Raw genomic sequence first — 17,631 nt, 5'->3', positions numbered from 1 at the left:
TGAAATAGTAATTAGTAAAAGTTTATTGTGCACAAAAAGACAGTTTGGGAACTGGGAGCACTCAAACCGAATATGGAATGAGGCTCAGAGGTATACCGTTATAAAGCAGCTCACACCGTGAGGAGGCAGTGGCTGTTCATTCTTCACAGTGACTGGTTATAACACAAGCATTTTACTACTTACAGAGTTGGTTAAAAGTGATTACCTTATATCAATTTTGGGGGTCAGTTTAAGTTTCATTTATGATTTTCAGAGGCATTAACAAGAAGTGGCCCTAGTTAAGTTCCACTTGTTTTGCAAAATAATCTAAATTAACTTGTTTGTATGTCTAAACTGGTTTGTCTGCTCAGGAAATTTTCAAGTCTGATCTCGATTTCTGGTTGATTTTAACAATTTTCCCCTTTTGGTCTTGTTCTCAGCCTGCTCCACCGGTTTAATGTTACTCTCAGTTACCAATGTCGATGTCATCAGGCTGAAGAATCACACATTGGTTGTTTCCCCTAGCTGAGTCAGCAGGATTGAGGGTCCTGTAGTCACCATTATCATAATTTATGCAGGTTATTGTCTAGTTCTTCCAGTTGTTTGATCCTGATGGATACCATTTGGCCTGTGAGGGGCTGCCGACAGGCATTTAAAATCCTTGAGAGGATATGCGGCACCAGAGAGGTTAATATGATGACTCTGAGGAGAACAATAGCCAAGGATTGAAAAAGTCCCCAGAGCAAAGATTCCCAGGATCCAAGGTTTAACCAGCTAAACAGGTCTACGGAAGAGGTGTTACCTGATGAAAAATTTTATCTGGTCTTTAAGACCATTTAGATTCTGAGTAACACAGAAGCAACATTTTTCACCACTTGTACCACATAAGCCTCTTTGCTGAGCAGTTAGGGCATCAAGGAAGCTCCTATTTTGGAGTATCACTGAAGATAAACCATTTACTTCAGTTTACTTCTGTTCAGACACAGTAATGGAGAACGTCCCCGTGCCCAGGTTAGCGCGCGGTAGGGTTTCCTTCCCTTCTCCTGACCTCTTCGGACCTGGTGGCCGGTGGAAAGAGCTGCTCTCTGGCACCCAGGTAGGGGGCGCACCCCCGTGTGGGTTTCAACAGAAAGTAAAAGCAAAATACTAGGTATGACCGACAACAGTGCCAAGACTCGGATTCAAACCGAGGTTGCAGGGGCCACAACACAGAGTACCAACCACTATACAATCACGGTGCGCCACAGTACCAGGGACAACCTCCGCTCTTGCCCTATGCATTTTCACGTATCATTTCAATTACATTGCTTAGTTCTTGCACAACTGGAGGAACTCCTATTCTTCTCTCCTCCATGTACACTCTCCGTTTTTCCCTCCCTTCGTTCCTCTCAATTCTGATACATGATAAAAACAAACAAACAAAAAACCCAACCAAATAAAAAAACAATTCTCATCTCCCCAAATCCGGCCCGAGCCTTTGCATAGGCCTCCTGGGAAGTCACATTGTCTTGGTCCACGCTTCCCCCTTTTCTTTCCCTCCTCTTCCCGTTTTCTCCTTTCCACAACCCCCACCCTCTCTTTCCGGCTCCCTCCCCCCACCGACCGCAGCCAAGCCGAGTGGAGTGAGGGGAGCGCCAGCGGCGCAAACAGTTGGGTGAAGGCGGATCAAAGGGGAAGAGCCATCACCGGAGCCCATGGGACGCTCAGCTTCCCTTGGGCCCCACCCGGCTCAGGCCCGGGGGGTCGCGGCCCCAGGCGTCTCCGCCGCGCTGGCATCTGAGGCAGGTGTGGAGCAAGGCGGGGCCTTCGGAATCACCCAACGCACGGGTTTCCAAGGCGATGGACACGGTGAGTCGACTCCACCTGTCCGGTTTCCCAAGCTCTGGAGCCTGCGCCGCTGTCCTGCAAAGGCGGGTGGCTCCGCCTAGCGTTGGAGAAACGCTTGCTCTCTGTTGGGGGCGAGAAGAGGGCTTCTGTGTGTCTCTGTGGCGCAATCGGTTAGCGCGTTCGGCTGTTAACCGAAAGGTTGGTGGTTCGAGCCCACCCAGGGACGATTCTTGTCTTTTTGGATTATAGAAGTGTTTGCAATTGTTGCTACTCCGCACATCCTCTCATGTAAAGGCGGAGAGAGGCCTCCTCCACTAACACCCTCCTGTTCTCTGTGTCTTGTGCACAAAAGGGGGACCTAAGTCAAGATCATAAATAAGATCACCACGGATCCTCGCAGAGAGCTTGGGAGGAAAACAGGTCTCTGGGAATACGGAAATCTTTATGAGAGTAGATACATCGTCGTTCTTCTGAATTCTTTTTAACGATGGAGTTTCTTCCATCATTTGGACTAGTATTTATTTAACCCTTTCCATATACTTTTAAAATTGTGTTGGTTCTATGACTTTATGGTTACAAACAATGCTGTAGTCAGCACTCCTGTACACATATCTTTGGCCACTTGTGCTAGTATTTCTATAGGGTAGAGTCCTGGAAGAGCAATTGCTCTATCATGGTGTTTACATGGTTCCTCTATGATGCCGTTTTCTCTCCTTTGTTGGCTTATTACCTATAACTCTTTGTTATTTCAGCAACTCCTTTAGGACTTACAGCATACATGGGCAACTGACCACAGTCTGCCTTCAAGTGCTATCATACCTCTTCACATTTCTCCCCTGCCTGCCTTTATGATATTGTTGTCCCACATTTTACTTTACATATGTTGTAAACCCCACAATCCATCGTTATTACTTTTGTTTAATCTGTCTCATGTTTTTAAAGAGATTTAAATACTAAGAAAAATCTTGCATATTTTCCCATGCAGATACCATTTCCCTTGTCCTTCATCCCTTGTGTACATCCAGATTTCCATCTGGTAACAGTGTCCTTCTTCCTGGAGGACTCTTTGAACATTTCTTGTAGCGTGGATCTGCTAGTGATGAAGTCTTTCAGCCTTTGTGTGTCCATAAATGTCATTATTTACCTTCATGTTTGAAAGACTTTTTGGGGGGTGGAGGCATAGAATTCCATGTTGACTTTTTGCCCTCAGTCGTTTAAAGATATTGCTCCACCCTCTTCTCACTTGCACTGCTTCTTATGAGAAATCTGATATAATCCTTATTTTTGCTTTTTGTATGTACTGTGTCATTTTCCTGTGGCTGCTTTGGAGATTTTTTCCTTTTCAATGGATTTAAGCAACTTAATTATAATGTGACTAAATGTAGTTTTCTTCGTGTTTCTTGTGCTCATTCATTGTGTTCATTTGGCTCCTTGGATTGGTGGGTTTATAATTTTTATTACAATTGGAAATTTTTCTGTCATTATTTCTTCTAAAATTGTTTCTTCATCCCTAGTCTTTTCAGGACTCAATTACTTGTAGATTAGGCCTTTTAAAGTTGCCCTACTGTTCACTGATATGTGTTCATTAAAATAATTCTTTTTATTCTGAGTTTCATTTTGTATATTTTCAATTGTTCATGGCTTTGTATTCCCTAATTTTTTTTTTATGCAAAGTCTAATCTGGTGTTAATTCCATCTGGTGAATTTATTATCTCAGATGTTATAGTTTCCATCTCTAAAGTTTGATCCTTCCGTTTGTATATGCTCCACATTTCTACTTAACTCCTTGGACATATGTAACACATTCAAAATACCTGTTTTAAAGTCCTCTCTGCTAATTTTAACATCATGTCAGCTCTCGTTTAGTTTCAATTGATTTATTCTTCTCATGAAGGATCATGTTTTCCTGCCTCTTTGCACGCCTGGCATTCTTTGATTGGATGCCAGACATTGTGAAAGTTTACCTTCATGGGTCCCTGCTATTTTGGTATTCCTATAAACCTTCTTGAGTTATGTTCAGGGGTACAGTTAAGTGACTTGTAAATAGTTTGATCCCTTTGGATGTTGCTTTTTTGATTTTTTAGGTAGATCAGTCTAGGGCTGATTATTCCCACTGCTGAAACAAGACCTTCCTGAGTGTTCTTCCCAATGGCCCGTGAATTATGAGTAGTCCAGTCTGGCTGGTGGGAGCAAGTGCTGTTCCCTGTGCTGTGTGTACACCAGGCACTGTTCCATGATCTTTTCAGAAGTGGCTTCCCTTGGCCTCAGGCAGTTTCTTCATAAGCATGCCCTGATCAGTATTTGCTGAGACCCTTTCCATATGCCTGGGTTCTCTCTCTGTCCATCTCTCTCATCACTGGATCTTTATCCTATGAACTTTAGCTGACTTGCTCTCTGTGGATACTCAGCTTCATGCCCACAATCCAAAGAGTTGGCCTCAGATTCCCCTCCGCGTGCTTAGCCTGGAAACTCTCTGAAAGCAGTAATCATCCCATTTGAGACAAATTATAGAAAACAACAGAATCCTGCACCTGACTATGCACCTTGTGCAGACCTGGACTCTTAGAGTTGTTGGCTCACCTTCCCTTAGTTCGTCTGTTGAATTTCTTGAGCAAAAAGACCTCTTTGGCTTTTACACACTAAATCTGGTTCTTGGACATTCTCTCTCTCTTTCTCTCCACATGGGGTCTGTGTCTGTCTGTCTGTCTGTCTGTCTTTCTGGCCCTCATACTCTAGGCTGCCCCCAACCTTACCCACTTTCTTCTCCTTTTCAGCTTTCCAGGACCTTGCATTAGAATGCCCTCAATCATCAAGCATTTATTAGGTGTTTACTAGGTGCGAGGCCCTGCTCTGGGAGAGATGCTGCATCATGAGCAAATTGAAGGTCCCTGCCCTGTGGTGCCTACATTTGAAGGCATCAAAAAGGGGCAGGTACATGGGAGTACAACTGGTTCATGTCCTTTCTAAGTGCTTCTGCCAGCCTGGGCCTAGGGGCACTAGAGGTGAGTACCACCAGAGAAGCACAGCAAAGAATGGAAAAATGGATGACTCTAGATCTAGAAGGTGTAACTAAGAACCAGCATTATTATTATTTTTTTAAATAAACAAGCACCTCAGGAAAACAGCAGGTGTCCAGTGACAGCTCCTTACTTCCTGGAGCAGACATTGCATGTGTTTACACTTCTTAAAGTGACAGTCATGGCCAAGCTCATCAACATCCCCTAAGGGTTCCCACAGATCCTCTTAACCTGTTAACATATGGTCACTCTATAATCTATAAAAATATGCAGTAGCATTATATTAACACAGTGTTTTGTTATTTCTATCTTTTTATTTTACAGGGAAAGATTCACTCTGAGCTAACATCTGTTGCCAATATCCCTCTTTTTTCTTTTTTCCTCCCCAGAGTCCCGGTGCATAGTTGTATGTCCTAGTTGTAAGTCCTTCTAGTTATTCTATGTGAGCCGCTACCACAGCATGGCAAATGACAGACGGGTGGTGTGGTTCCGAGACCTGGAAATGAACCTGGGCTGCAGAAGCAGTGAGAGTGCCAAACTTTAACCACTAGGCCTTCAGGGCTGACTCTGTTATTTCTATCTTAATTAGAAAATATCTAGGTAAAGATTATACATTAATTAACTTAATCTAGCATCAGTCAGAGAGCTTAGAGTTGTAGAGCTTAAAATCTCAAATTGAGCTGAAACATAATAAAGAAATACATGTTGGAACCATGTATTAGATACCTAAAAATGTTTACTCAAAGATTGCAAGTGGTGCGGCCGGCTCCGTGGCCTAGCGGTTAAGTGCACGCGCTCCGCTGCTGGCGGCCTGGGTTCAGATCCCAGGCACGCACAGATGAACCGCTTGTCAGGCCGTGCTGTGGTGCCCTCCCATATAAAAGTGGAGGAAGATGGGCACAGATGTTAGCCCAGGGCCAGTCTTCCTCAGCAAAAAGAGGAGGATTGGCATGGATGTTAGCTCAGGGCTGATCTTCCTCACAGGGGAAAAAACATTTCAAGTGGAATAATTGAGTGACTATGATTTGTAGAATTATAAGTCTTAATCTCCATTTAGAAGATATTATATGGTATATTTAATTTACTACACATATAATTTTACGTTTCATAAATTTAAATATTTGTTGGAATTAAAGTTCACTTATTTGACCAGTAAACCAATACAGGAAATTTAGGCAGTTCAGTGCCATTAGGATTTTGAAGAGAAAATAAATCCAAGATTTGTATAAACTAGAATACTGTGCTACCACTATTTTCTATATTATTAGAAAATCTGGAAGACAACGTAAAGTAGTTTTTAGGCCAAAATTATTAAACCAGTCTGATGCGTATGAGGAATCATCTTTAGAAATGTGACATGACATAAACATTTTCTATTCCATTATATGTCATTTATTAAAATTCTTTAAAATGTTTAAAAGTATTTGAGATTCATCCTTACTATCAACTTGAATTTTTTTCTTGTACCCAGTACTGAGACCACTAATTTATCTATAGCTAAACCTTTTTTTCTGAGTCACAGGTTCAGCAAGAAAGGAAGTGCAAGAAAAAAACCCATCAATAGCAGCTTTGGACTCCACTGGGATCCTGGAAATAGAAGCTCAGTCACTACCCCACTTTGGGGAGAGGCACAGCTCAGTATGCAGCACAAATCAGGATGCCTCTGTCTGCTTGGACTCAGACTGAAGCCAGGACCAGGTCAAGACAAGACTAAGCACCATTGTCACAGGGCAGCGGCCTATCTGACAGTGCCAGATGCACAATTCTGGAAAACTCTTGAGAACTCTCCCCTTCCCTCTGATGCATTTTCCTCCTGCTCCCCTCATCCTCCCACTACCTTTTTGTTGGGTCAGAACCCTTTCAGATCCCAGCAGGGCATAGAGAGGCAGGCAGAAGCCAAGGGGACAGCTGCACTTCCCTGAAGGGTCTCCCTCAAGAGGCGGGCAGTTCTAGAGCTCAGACTGACCCAAGACTCCACTGCCTGCCAAAGCAACAGGGAGGGGTCTGGAGGGCAGCGGGTGCTTGGGGGATGACAACCTAATCTGTTCCTACAAGTGCAGGGCAGGCCTGGCCTGCACTATCCTTTAGGTGGAACAGGTGTCAGGTTCCTGAAAGGGCAAGAGGGGCCTCCTTCAGAGGACAAAGCCCTCCCCTGGCCTTGGAGGAAAAGTCCTCCAGCTGGTTTGAGGGACATTGCCAAAGGAAAGGAGCAACAGCAGTCCACTAAGGATCTTGAGATTTCTTTAATTACTCTCAAAGGATGTGGGAAATCATGTATGTGGAGAGAGAGTGAGCAAGCAAATGTGGGAAATTGTTAACCGGTGCATTTAGGTGAAGAAATAGGATGTTACTATTGCAACTTTTCTGAACGTTTGCATTTTTTTTTTTTTTTTTTTTTTTTTTAAGGAGAGAGTGGAACGCAAGTCTCTAGTTCTCTTTAGATGAAAACTCTGGAAGTGAGACATTAGGATTCTGAGATGAAGGGAGAAGGAGGGCAGGCTGCCCATCACATCTCACCTCTCGCAGCCTGGGAGATGCCTTCACGCCTGTGGCTTGGCTTCTGCACAGAGGCTCTTCTCTGCATCGGGACCTTGAGGCCCACCACACCTCTGGGGGTGAAGAGGAAGATTCCTGCGTGCAGAGAGAGTGCCAAGAGACTTCCCTGATCAGGAATCAATCCTGGAGTGGCAGTGAAAACGCCAAATCCTAGCCCCAGACCACCAGGGAATCACACCAAGACTCTAATTTGGCCTCTCCAGATGAAAATTCTTAAAGTAAAGGTTGGATTTCTGAGACCCAGAGAGCAGAAGTAGAGGCGACTGCCAGCGGCCCAGGGCTGAATGCAGCTGTGCGAGGCTCCCAGCTCTTACTCCGCAGCTCATCACCCCTCACCTCTCCCAGCCTGGGCGACGCTTTGGGCTCTGAGGCCTGACCACGAAGAAACTGGTCTGTGTTCCGTTCTAGTCCAGCTTCAGCACTGTGTGCGGCAGAGCCAAGGACATGCTCTCTTTGTGAACCTCGGTTTCCTTCTGAGTAAGGTGCGGACTCGGTTCTCAGGGAGTGAGGAGAAGCGCCCGTCTGCTCGCTGATCTCTGAACTGGCTCGAGGGGCTCTCCTGATAACGGCACGTGTACAGGCTCCTTTTGGTGCCCAGACCAGCTCAATCAGTGGGGCATGAGACTCCATCTACGTGTCTTTGGCTGGAGCCCCAAGTGCAGTCTTCGGTTCGTTTTCTTTTGCTCCGTCCCGCAAATCAGCCTGTTCCGCAAGTGTGCTGGGGTCGGGGAAAGCCAAGCGTGCTTCACAGGAAAGAAGTTCTTGGTTTTTAGAGACATGATAGCTGTCAGCCTGTAGAGAAGATTTAGGCGATAGACGAGAACGTTAGGGGATTTGTGGATCTAAAGGTAAGCTGAAGTCAGCCTAGTCCTGTGCTCTCCTTGGACTGACTGTGTACCGGTTTCCAGGCTGACTCAGAGCAGACCAAAAAATAAGGCCTGTTTTCTAGTGCTGAGTAGGCTTTCACGTTGTAATTGAAGTTCTACGTTTCTTGTGAAGGGGAAATATAGCTGCGCCTGCACACCCCGCCCCCCTTTCTTTTTTCAAACTTGAAGGTAGCTTTCAGGAAAAAACAGGTTGTTTCCGCCCGGTCTCGAACCGGGGACCTTTCGCGTGTGAGGCGAACGTGATAGCCACTACACTACGGAAACAGGACTGGTGTCGACAGTTGACGACATCCATGACAACCGTAGGTCCTGCCACAACCATTCTAGACACCCACTTTTTTGACTGAAAAAGGCCCGGGGAAGCACCAGCGACCCCTCAGGCAAGAAGACTGGGGCTCCTGAGAGGCCCTGGCTCAGGGTTCCGCGCCTACCCCCGAAGCGAGGGCCCTGGGACCCCACAGTTTGACTTCCGGGATCCCAGATCAAACGCAGGGTTTCCACTTCCAGAACGAGGCGCCCTTGTGCAGGAGCCGCCCCCGCTGATCCCGGCTCCCGGAAGCTGCAGCAGCCGGCGGTTAGGTTAGGTTAGGTTAGGCGTCTGAGCCCCAAGCGCCCCCTGCGGCCCAGCGGTGTAGACGCCGTCCCTCCTGGGCTGCGGATCCTTGCTTCGGCGGCCTTTTCACGGCCCCGGAGGTCAGTGCTCTCGGCTGTGGGCAAATGACCGGTGCTTCGAATCCACCCAGGAACGCTAGGACCCGCTCTCCTCGCCCTCCCCTCTGCTCCCATGCGCGGGACCTGAGCGCTCTTTCCTCGCAAGCTCTTTCGCCTTAGCGCTTCTCTGCTGTCCTCTCGACAAAAGGGGGTCTCTTTGGTATCCTCTGGGCAAAAGGGGTCCCACCAGTTCCTGCCTGAGTTGCTTTAAAGCCATCGAGAGAGGCCTGTGGGCATGACCATCTAACAGAGGCCGGTAAAATCTAGGCCATGGAATGGAGGGATGGAAAGCAAGCGCAAGAAACCGTTTTTAGTGGCACAGAGCGAAAGAGTGGCACAGCCATAACGGGGGAGAGAGGGATGGCCTGACCCTCCTCATTTCACGGGCATCTATTCCTGCCTGGCATTTGTGAGTCTGAGACTTGGCTGGGCTGCCTTGGAGTATCTCTCATGACTCTGCTGCCAGACTTGAGTAGGTTGGTGATGACACTTGGTGTGACCACAGCCACCTTCATAGCTGCCATTAAGTATCTGGAAACAAGGTGAAGAAGAGAAACCTCGAGAAATAGATTTTTAAAGTTGTTTTCTCTCTCCTCCCCCATCTGAGTGTGGATGACCTGACTGTGTGATAGTGGTTAGACTGTAATTTAGCGCAACCACTTTCCTAATATTTGGCAGTTTCTTGTGAAGTTGAAAATATACCTACCCTGTTACCAAATAATGTTACCTCTATTTACTTCCCAAGAAAAATGAATGCATACGTTCAAAACGTCTTCCACAAAAATGTTCATAGCAATATCAGTTACACCAGGCAAAAACTGGATAAAACTCAAATGTCCATGGACAGGAGAAATGATAAACAAACCGTGGTATATTCATATTAAGGGATTAACAATCGGCCGCAAATCAACCAAACTATAGATGAGGCAATCACATGGATAACCCCCCCCAAACAGTACGTTCAGCAAAAGATGCCTATCAAAAAAATGCTTTTCAACGCCTAAAACATCTGTTATTAATGTAACTTTCTGATACTCCTGTGTAAGTTGACTTCCAGGAAGTATCAGAACAGAAGAGTGGTTCACTCTTTGAGAAAATTTGAAGGGAACCTTCCTGGGTTGAGGGAAATGTTCTGTACATTCGTCCGGCTGATAGTTACAGAAGTTTATACGTTTATCACATTTCACTGTATACTTTTTACATTTACATTTGTAAACATCAAAAATAGTTTATTTTTTTGAAACTAGAGAATTCTCAAAAAGAATAATTGTTTTAATTCTTGGTTTTACTTTGATATACACATATATATTATTACTTGTATGTATTCTGTAAAATCTGTGCAAAAATCTCTGATATAAATTAGAACTTTTTACATCTCCTAGACAATGCTAGAACTTCAGAACATCTTAATTCCATTTACTCTCCTCCTGATTTTTGAGTTATTGGCATTAATTTTACTTCAACATATATTTTAAATCACACAGACATTATTATTATTGTTTGAATAGTAATATTTTATTTGGCTTAACCACATATTTAACCTATCCATTGCTCTTCATTCCGTCCTTCATTTTCCACGTTTCCCTCGGGATCATTTAAGTTCTGCCTAAAGAGTTACCTTTTGCATTTCCTTTGGTTAGGGTCTGCTGCTTATCTGGTCAGGTCTTCAGCTCACTTTCCCTTGAGAGATATTCTGTCAGAGATTAGTAGTGGTTAGTGGGTTGGAAATTATATTGCTTTAGCCCTTTAATAATGTGATCTTTTTCATTGTTTTTGCTGAGAATTCAGCTCCCAACCTTTGGATGGCGTAAGAGGAATTTCCCCCCTCTGGGTGCTGCTATGATTTTTTTCGTCTGTCTATGGTGTTCAGCAGTTTTGGGTGTGGTTTGCTTGTCCTTACCTTGCTTGGAGTTCATAGATCTTCTTGCACAGGTGGTTTGATAGATCATCCTGGTTTTTCCTTAATTATCCACAATATCTTTCAATATTGTTTCTGTCCCATTTTCTGGCTCCTCCAACCTCTGAGACTTTAATTACATTTATGTTAGACCTTTATGATGTAACCGTGTCTTTCTTACACTCTTTTCTTAGTTTTTATTCCTTTTAGCTCTCTATGCTTAAACTCTACGGAGAGTTTCTTGCTACGTACATATTTTCAGGATAGTCATCTCTCTTCAGGTGGGTCCAAACTGCTATTACACTGATCTATTGACTTTTTCAAGTGCTAACTATTACATATTTTATTTCTATAATTTCCAATGATTTTTATTTTATTTTATTTATTTATATATTTTTTTTTGTGAGGAAGATCAGCCCTGAGCTAACATCCGTGCTAATTCTCCTCTTTTTTTTTTTTTGCTGGGGAAGACTGGTTCTGAGCTAACATCTATTGCCAAGCATCCTCCTTTTTTTCCCCAAAGCCCCAGTAGATAGTTGTATGTCATAGTTGCACATCCTTCTAGTTGCTGTATGTGGGACGCGGCCTCAGCATGGCCGGGATCTGAACCCCGGGCCGCCAGTAGCGGAGCACGCTCACTTAACCGCCAAGCCACGGGCCCTCCAATGAATTTTAAAATAGATTCTCTTTCTCTTGTGAAAATTTTTATCATGTTATCTATTTCCTGAAAAGCTAAAGCATATCATTTTATTCTTCTATCTGATAACTTCAATACCTCAATCACCTATGAGTCAATTTCTATGGTTTGCTTTTTTCCTCTTGCAACTGTTCCTTTATAGTCCTAGAATATAGTGATTGAATGGAGAACTTGTTGTGTGAAAAATGATGGGTAGTTTGAATGATGTCAGCTTTCTCGGAAGATTATTCACTCTCTCCCCCAGTAGACAGCAGATGAGCAGATCACCTCAGCCCAATCCAATCCTTGAATAAGCTGATTTGCAGCCTGTTTGCACTCATGGGAAGTGTCAGTTTACAGCGAGTTTGCTCACACTGCTATGCTGTACACCGCCAGGGTTCCTACCTGAGACCTTGGGGTGTTTCCTTGGCCCCTCCTCTTTATGAGTCCTGAAATTCAATTTTTATGCCCTGAGCACCGCGATACTGCTGAAAATTCCACTCTCTTTCAGCCACACTCTCCTTGCTTTTGTAGCCTCTTGCATGCACATTGTTTAATTTGCAAATGTCTTCAGGGGAAATCCTGTACCAAGCATCCAGCTCACTTACCAACTCACTCCAGGATCTCGACTCCTCAAGTCTGAATACTTGGACAGCTCCACATGTCTCTTTTCTTCTTCTTTTCTCTCCAGATCCATGAGATTACTTAAAGTGCTGCTGTTTTCTCTGACTCTTAGCGGGTGCCCTCTTCCCAGCTTCTCAGTCTCTTGTTCCTCACCAAGAACTGGCAAATGCCCTGAGGGGGAAAGGTAGAGAGGTAGTTTCATTCCAATGAGCTCCTCTCTCTCTCTGGAGCTGATCCTGTGGGTCCTAGCTGCATTGGTATTTCTCCAAAGACTTCAAACAGAATTCCTTTAACCCTGACCTTATCTAGTTGTCTTCAGGGTGAATGCTGGTTTGCTACAAACACTCCATCATAACTGAAAGAAGACATCTTCTACACTTCCAGGTAAATTATATTTCCCTCCTTTGGTTTCTTAAAAATAACACAAAACCAAAAAAAATAAAACGACAAAATGATGGGATCACTGGATGTACTTGGATGTTTCTTATGATACTCGTGGTAAGTGTGACAGGATATTAAAAGCTCTTGCTAGAAGCACGTGCAAAGGATTGTCTACTGTGTTTAAACAATCGTCATATCTGTCTAAGGTCCAAGAATTTGCTGAAGTTGGATCCAGTCCCCTGCTGCAGTGTCTCCACTGTCAATTAAATCACCATCAAAGTCATCAAGTAACCAGTTTTTCAGACGCTGGTCGCTAATATGGTCCTAATTTATTCTGGGGAATGTTGAAAGTCAGCAGCAGTGCAGTTAGAAGTAGAAACGAAGCACATAGTAATAACAATAATAACAGCTTCCTCGGAGCTCTACTGTGTGACCAGCATGGTTCCTCAGTGCTTTACTGTGTAATAACTTATTTAGTCCACGTAACAACCCTGAGAGAGTGTAGGTTATTAAGATCCCTTGTTGCAGAGGAGAACACTGAGGCACTGACAGACTGAGCTTACTTCCCAAGGGTCCCAGCCCTGTGAGGGTGAGAGCTAGCACTCAGACCCGGGCAGTGTGCCTCCAGAGCCCTTGCTCTTGGCCATCATGCTCAGTGGTAACTGGGAAGACTTCACTGAGATTGGCATCCTCCTTCTGGCTCTACCTCCAAGATTTTGAAGAGAAAAAGAAGATTAAAACTAGGGCCTGAAAAACACTCAGGACTAATTAATGAAATAGAGAAGAAGAGAAAGAGCAAACAAAACCGTTTAGTCCTCCCCAGAAACAGACTTCAGGCTCCAGGGATGATGCAATCACACCTCCTAACCAGAAGTGTTTGTGGGCCTGATTCTTCTTCTTTTTTTATAATTTTAACTTTTTTAATGTGTAGTTGACACACATAATTATATTAATTTCTGGTGTATGACATAATGATTCCATATTTGTATATATTGCAAAATGATCACCACAATAAGTCTAGTTAATATCTGTCACCGCACATAGTTACAGAATTCCTTTTCTCGTCGTGAGGACTTTTAAGATGTACTCTTTTACCAACTTTCAAATATGCAATACAGAATTATTAACTATAGTCACCATTCTGTACATTATGTCTTCATGACATTGATTTTGTAGCTAAGAGTTTGGACCTTTTGACTCTGGCAACCATCAATCTGTTCTCTGTATCTAAGAGCTTGAATTGGGGTTTTGTTTTTTCTTTTAGATTTCACATATAAGTGAGATCATATCTTTCTTTGTCTGACGTATTTCACTTAGTGTAATGTCCTCAAAGTCCATCCATGTTGTTGAAAATGGCGAGATTTCATTCCATTTTATGGCTGAATAATATTCCATCATATATATAAGCACATTTTCTTTATCCACTATCTGTCAATGGACACTTAGGTAGTTTCCCTATCTTGGCTATTCTAAATAATGCCTCAATGAATGTGGGGTTGCTTATATCTTTTCTACTTGTTGTTTTCATTTTCTTCAGATAAATGCCCAGAGGTGGAATTACTAGATCATATGATAGTTCCAGTTTTAATTTTTGAAGAACCTCCATACAGTTTTCCATAGTGGCTGCACCAATTTACATTCCCACCAACAGTGCACAAAGGTTCCCTTTTCTCCACATCCTCACCAACATTTGTTATTTCTTGTCTTTTTCATAATAGCCATTTTAACAGGGGTGAAGTGACAGCTCATAGTGATTTTGATTTGCATTTCCCTGATGATTAGTGATGTTGAGCATCCTTTCACATATCTTATTGGCCATCTGTATGTCTTCTTTGGAAAAATGGCTATTCAAATCCTCTGCCCATTTTTTAATGAGATTGTTTGTCTTTTTGTTGTTGAGTTGTATGAGTTCTTTATATATTTTGGATGTTGGCCCCTTATCAGAGTTATGATGTGCAAATATTTTCTCCCATTCAGTAGGTGGGCTTTTAATTTTGTTTATGGTTTCCTTTTCTGTACAGAAGCTTTGTAGTTTGATGTAGTCCCACTTGTTTATTTTTACTTTTGTTGCCTTTGCTTTAGGTGTTAAATCCAAAAAATTATCTCTAAGACCAACATCAAGGCCTTGACTCTTCTTAATGGTCTGAACAAGGGAGTTCCCGAGAGGGGCTCACAGAAAAAGGTGACAGTGCCTTTTGTGTTCAAAGTGTAGAGGGGATAACTGAGCACTCCCACCTTCTTGACTTAGAGCAAGACAGATTGCTCCTGGAGTAGCAAGGGGGAGGGTGGGAGTGTGCCATAAAAATGAGCCCAAATCATGTTTTTCAAAGTTCATTAATGAACATAGCACTTTCACATTTAGCCATATCCATGTGCCTATGTCATTAACTACCTAATATTTTCTGTGCATTGATTTACATTTTTATGTAGAAAATTTATTTTTAAAATTAATTATTTATCACTATTACAACAGAAACACCAGTATGAATTGCCACAAGCAGGATGCAACTATAAAATTAGGCAAAGGTGAAAAAACAGTGTTGATATAGTTAATAACAGAGCTAATAAGCAGAGCAGATGAGCTTCCACAAGAATTCCCTTGAGGGCCGGGCAGCGGCAGCCTTTGGAGTAACCTGGAGCAATTCCGGGGCTGGAGTGATCAATGTAAGAAAACCCTTCTTATGCCCAGTGTACCACGGTCCCAAAAAGCCAGGGCATGGAATAGTTCTTTACCCCGCAAGGGGAAACACTGAAGTCCTCCTCTCAATCAAAGCTCAGGGACCACCTAGAGATCACTACAGACCTAGGAGCTGCTGGCACTGGGGATCAAATAAATGGCCTACAAGGAATTTCATGCTGAGCAAGAAGTCAGGAACTTGAAATAAAACATCTCATGTTTAACTGACTGGATAGATGAATGAGCTAGATCTGCATCGTCTAAGACAGGGTCCGATGGACACATGTGGCAATTGAGTGCTTGAAATGTGGCCAGCACTGAGAAATTGAGTTTTTTATTTATTTATTTTTTACTTGATTTTAACTAATTTGGTTTTGAATGGCCACATTTAGCTAGTGGCTGCAGTATAGGACAGCACAGTCTAGAGAATAACCGTTTTACTATAAAATCATCTGCTTTATTTCCTTGTAGCAATAAACAAATTTAATAAGATCTCACACTTAATAACAATTCTGAATGGCTTTCTCCACCTGCTTAGATACAGGTGAATGTCAGTTCAGCCCCGGGGGCTGTCTCTCCTGCTGCCTTTGCCTCCTCATTAGATCCCCACACCTCCACCAAGGGCTTGGGAGCCTCAGCCAGTCCTGATCTCTCACAGATGTGGTCTCGGCTGTCTTGGCTGGTCACAGAGCTCTACCCAAGTGGTGGCCTCACACCTTCCCTCCCAAGTTTGACTGACATCGGTGTAGCACTGTCTTGGTCCAAATGTTGTGCACTGAGAAGTTTCTATGTTTTTGAAGACATGGGGCAAGTGAGTGTATCCAAGCTCTGGTTGTTGGGAGACCACAAAGAGCTATACAATCTTTGTGTGGATTGCGTGATGTAGGAGTAACATGGTCATGTCAGCAATTGCAGGACAGTGGTAGAAGTTTTGTCGTGTCCCCAGGGCACTGCGTTTGATTCGAGAACCACACTTTACTGAATTTTGCAAGGCTAATTTCTGTATTGCACAGACAGGACTGCAGGATAAGAATGGAAGTCACAGAAACAATGCCCTAGAGGACAAGAAAGGAAAAAGTTTTGAGGTAGAACTTGAACAGTGGTGGAGAGGTCTTGACCCTCAGTGGGAGGCAAATGGCCAAGCCCAGGAAAGCTGTGGTGCCTCAGGGGCTTCAACCTGGATGCCATTACCTTTCATTTCCAAGTCCTTCCTGAGAGCAGAAGAGCACCCTGGAGCAAAGCAAAAGCACAAGAGGTTTCCCAGATCCACCAGAAGCAGAGGGTGAGACACAAGGACCAGAATGATGAAGCAAAGAGGGTTAGACACAGAGAGAATTACAATGGGTTTGTTAACTATACACCAACAGGGAACTGGCTTTATTTAAAAGCTTAGAAGGGCCTGTCTTCCAATGGTTCAAGGTCTAAATTTTCCATGGAAGTGTGTCCACCCTGGAATATATTTCAAAGCTACCTATGATGTGTATACAGACGTTAATATGAAAATTATATTTAAATATTAGTAGTAAATAAGAGACTTTGAATGAGTTATGTCACACATTTACTCATAAAAATGGGAAACAGTTATTAGAATATTGTCCTTAAAGACAAAAAGAGAGTTTGTAAAAGGGACAGAAAAGAGAGGAGAAAGAAAAAATACAGATAGCTTGGGAAAGCATAATTCTATTATTCTTTTCCTTGGCTGAAAGCCATCAAACAGCTAATCTCATAGCTTGCTCCAGTAAAGCTGACAAATTCATCAGGTAAACAATTTTGGCTATTTATAGATGGTCCAAAAATTTTTGCAGGTTTAGCTTTAGAGTGAATGGGGCTACTTTCTTTGTGTAACACCCGCCAGTGTCCTTCCTTTGGCGCCTCTGAGTTGGTTAAGCCTAATTGTACTATTTTCCTCACCAGGATTTCTCAATTTAATCTCTCCCCACTTTGGGTCATAATTATTCATAAAAGAGGAAAGTTGACCATGAACACTTCGGTGTCTCTTTGACACAGTGTTAACAGTTGGATATCAGCTTAGAGTAATGGTTGTGAACAACATATATGTTATCAGATATCAGATGGTGGACGAAAGTCAAAAACCTGAGGACAGCAATAAATATTTTGAACTTACTTTGCATCCTAGCCTAGGCTAAACCAGAAGAATAAGTATCAACATCACTTTAGCAATAACCACGTGGCTTTCAACTTTCTTTGTTGAGGCATGATAAATATAAAGGACAAAAGTGTACAGTTCAAACCTTTACCAATGTAAACGCACCTGAATAACTACTGATGTAGCACCCAGACTAAAGTGTAGAACATTTCCAGACCCCAGAAATCTTCCTCATGACTGTTTCCACGCAAGAGCTCACAGAGTGATCTCCATCCTCACCACCCACTGACTT

General features: G+C 43.2%; 2 non-coding genes across 2 annotated transcripts; one reads left to right on the top strand and one right to left on the bottom strand.

The window, feature by feature from the left end:
• Positions 1–1,958: 1,958 nt before the first annotated feature.
• Positions 1,959–2,032, top strand: TRNAN-GUU (transfer RNA asparagine (anticodon GUU)). Its single transcript has one exon. It is a non-coding gene; the product is annotated as a tRNA-Asn (tRNA).
• Positions 2,033–8,457: 6,425 nt separating this feature from the next.
• TRNAV-CAC (transfer RNA valine (anticodon CAC)) lies at positions 8,458–8,530 on the bottom strand. Its single transcript has one exon. It is a non-coding gene; the product is annotated as a tRNA-Val (tRNA).
• Positions 8,531–17,631: the final 9,101 nt, after the last annotated feature.

This window comes from Ceratotherium simum, chromosome 2, assembly GCF_057802395.1.
Source record: "Ceratotherium simum simum isolate JZ-2026a chromosome 2, ASM5780239v1, whole genome shotgun sequence".
NCBI classification, from domain to species: Eukaryota; Metazoa; Chordata; class Mammalia; order Perissodactyla; family Rhinocerotidae; genus Ceratotherium; species Ceratotherium simum.
The sequence above is the reverse complement of the archived record's forward strand: the minus strand, read 5'-3'. Positions and strand labels throughout refer to the sequence as shown.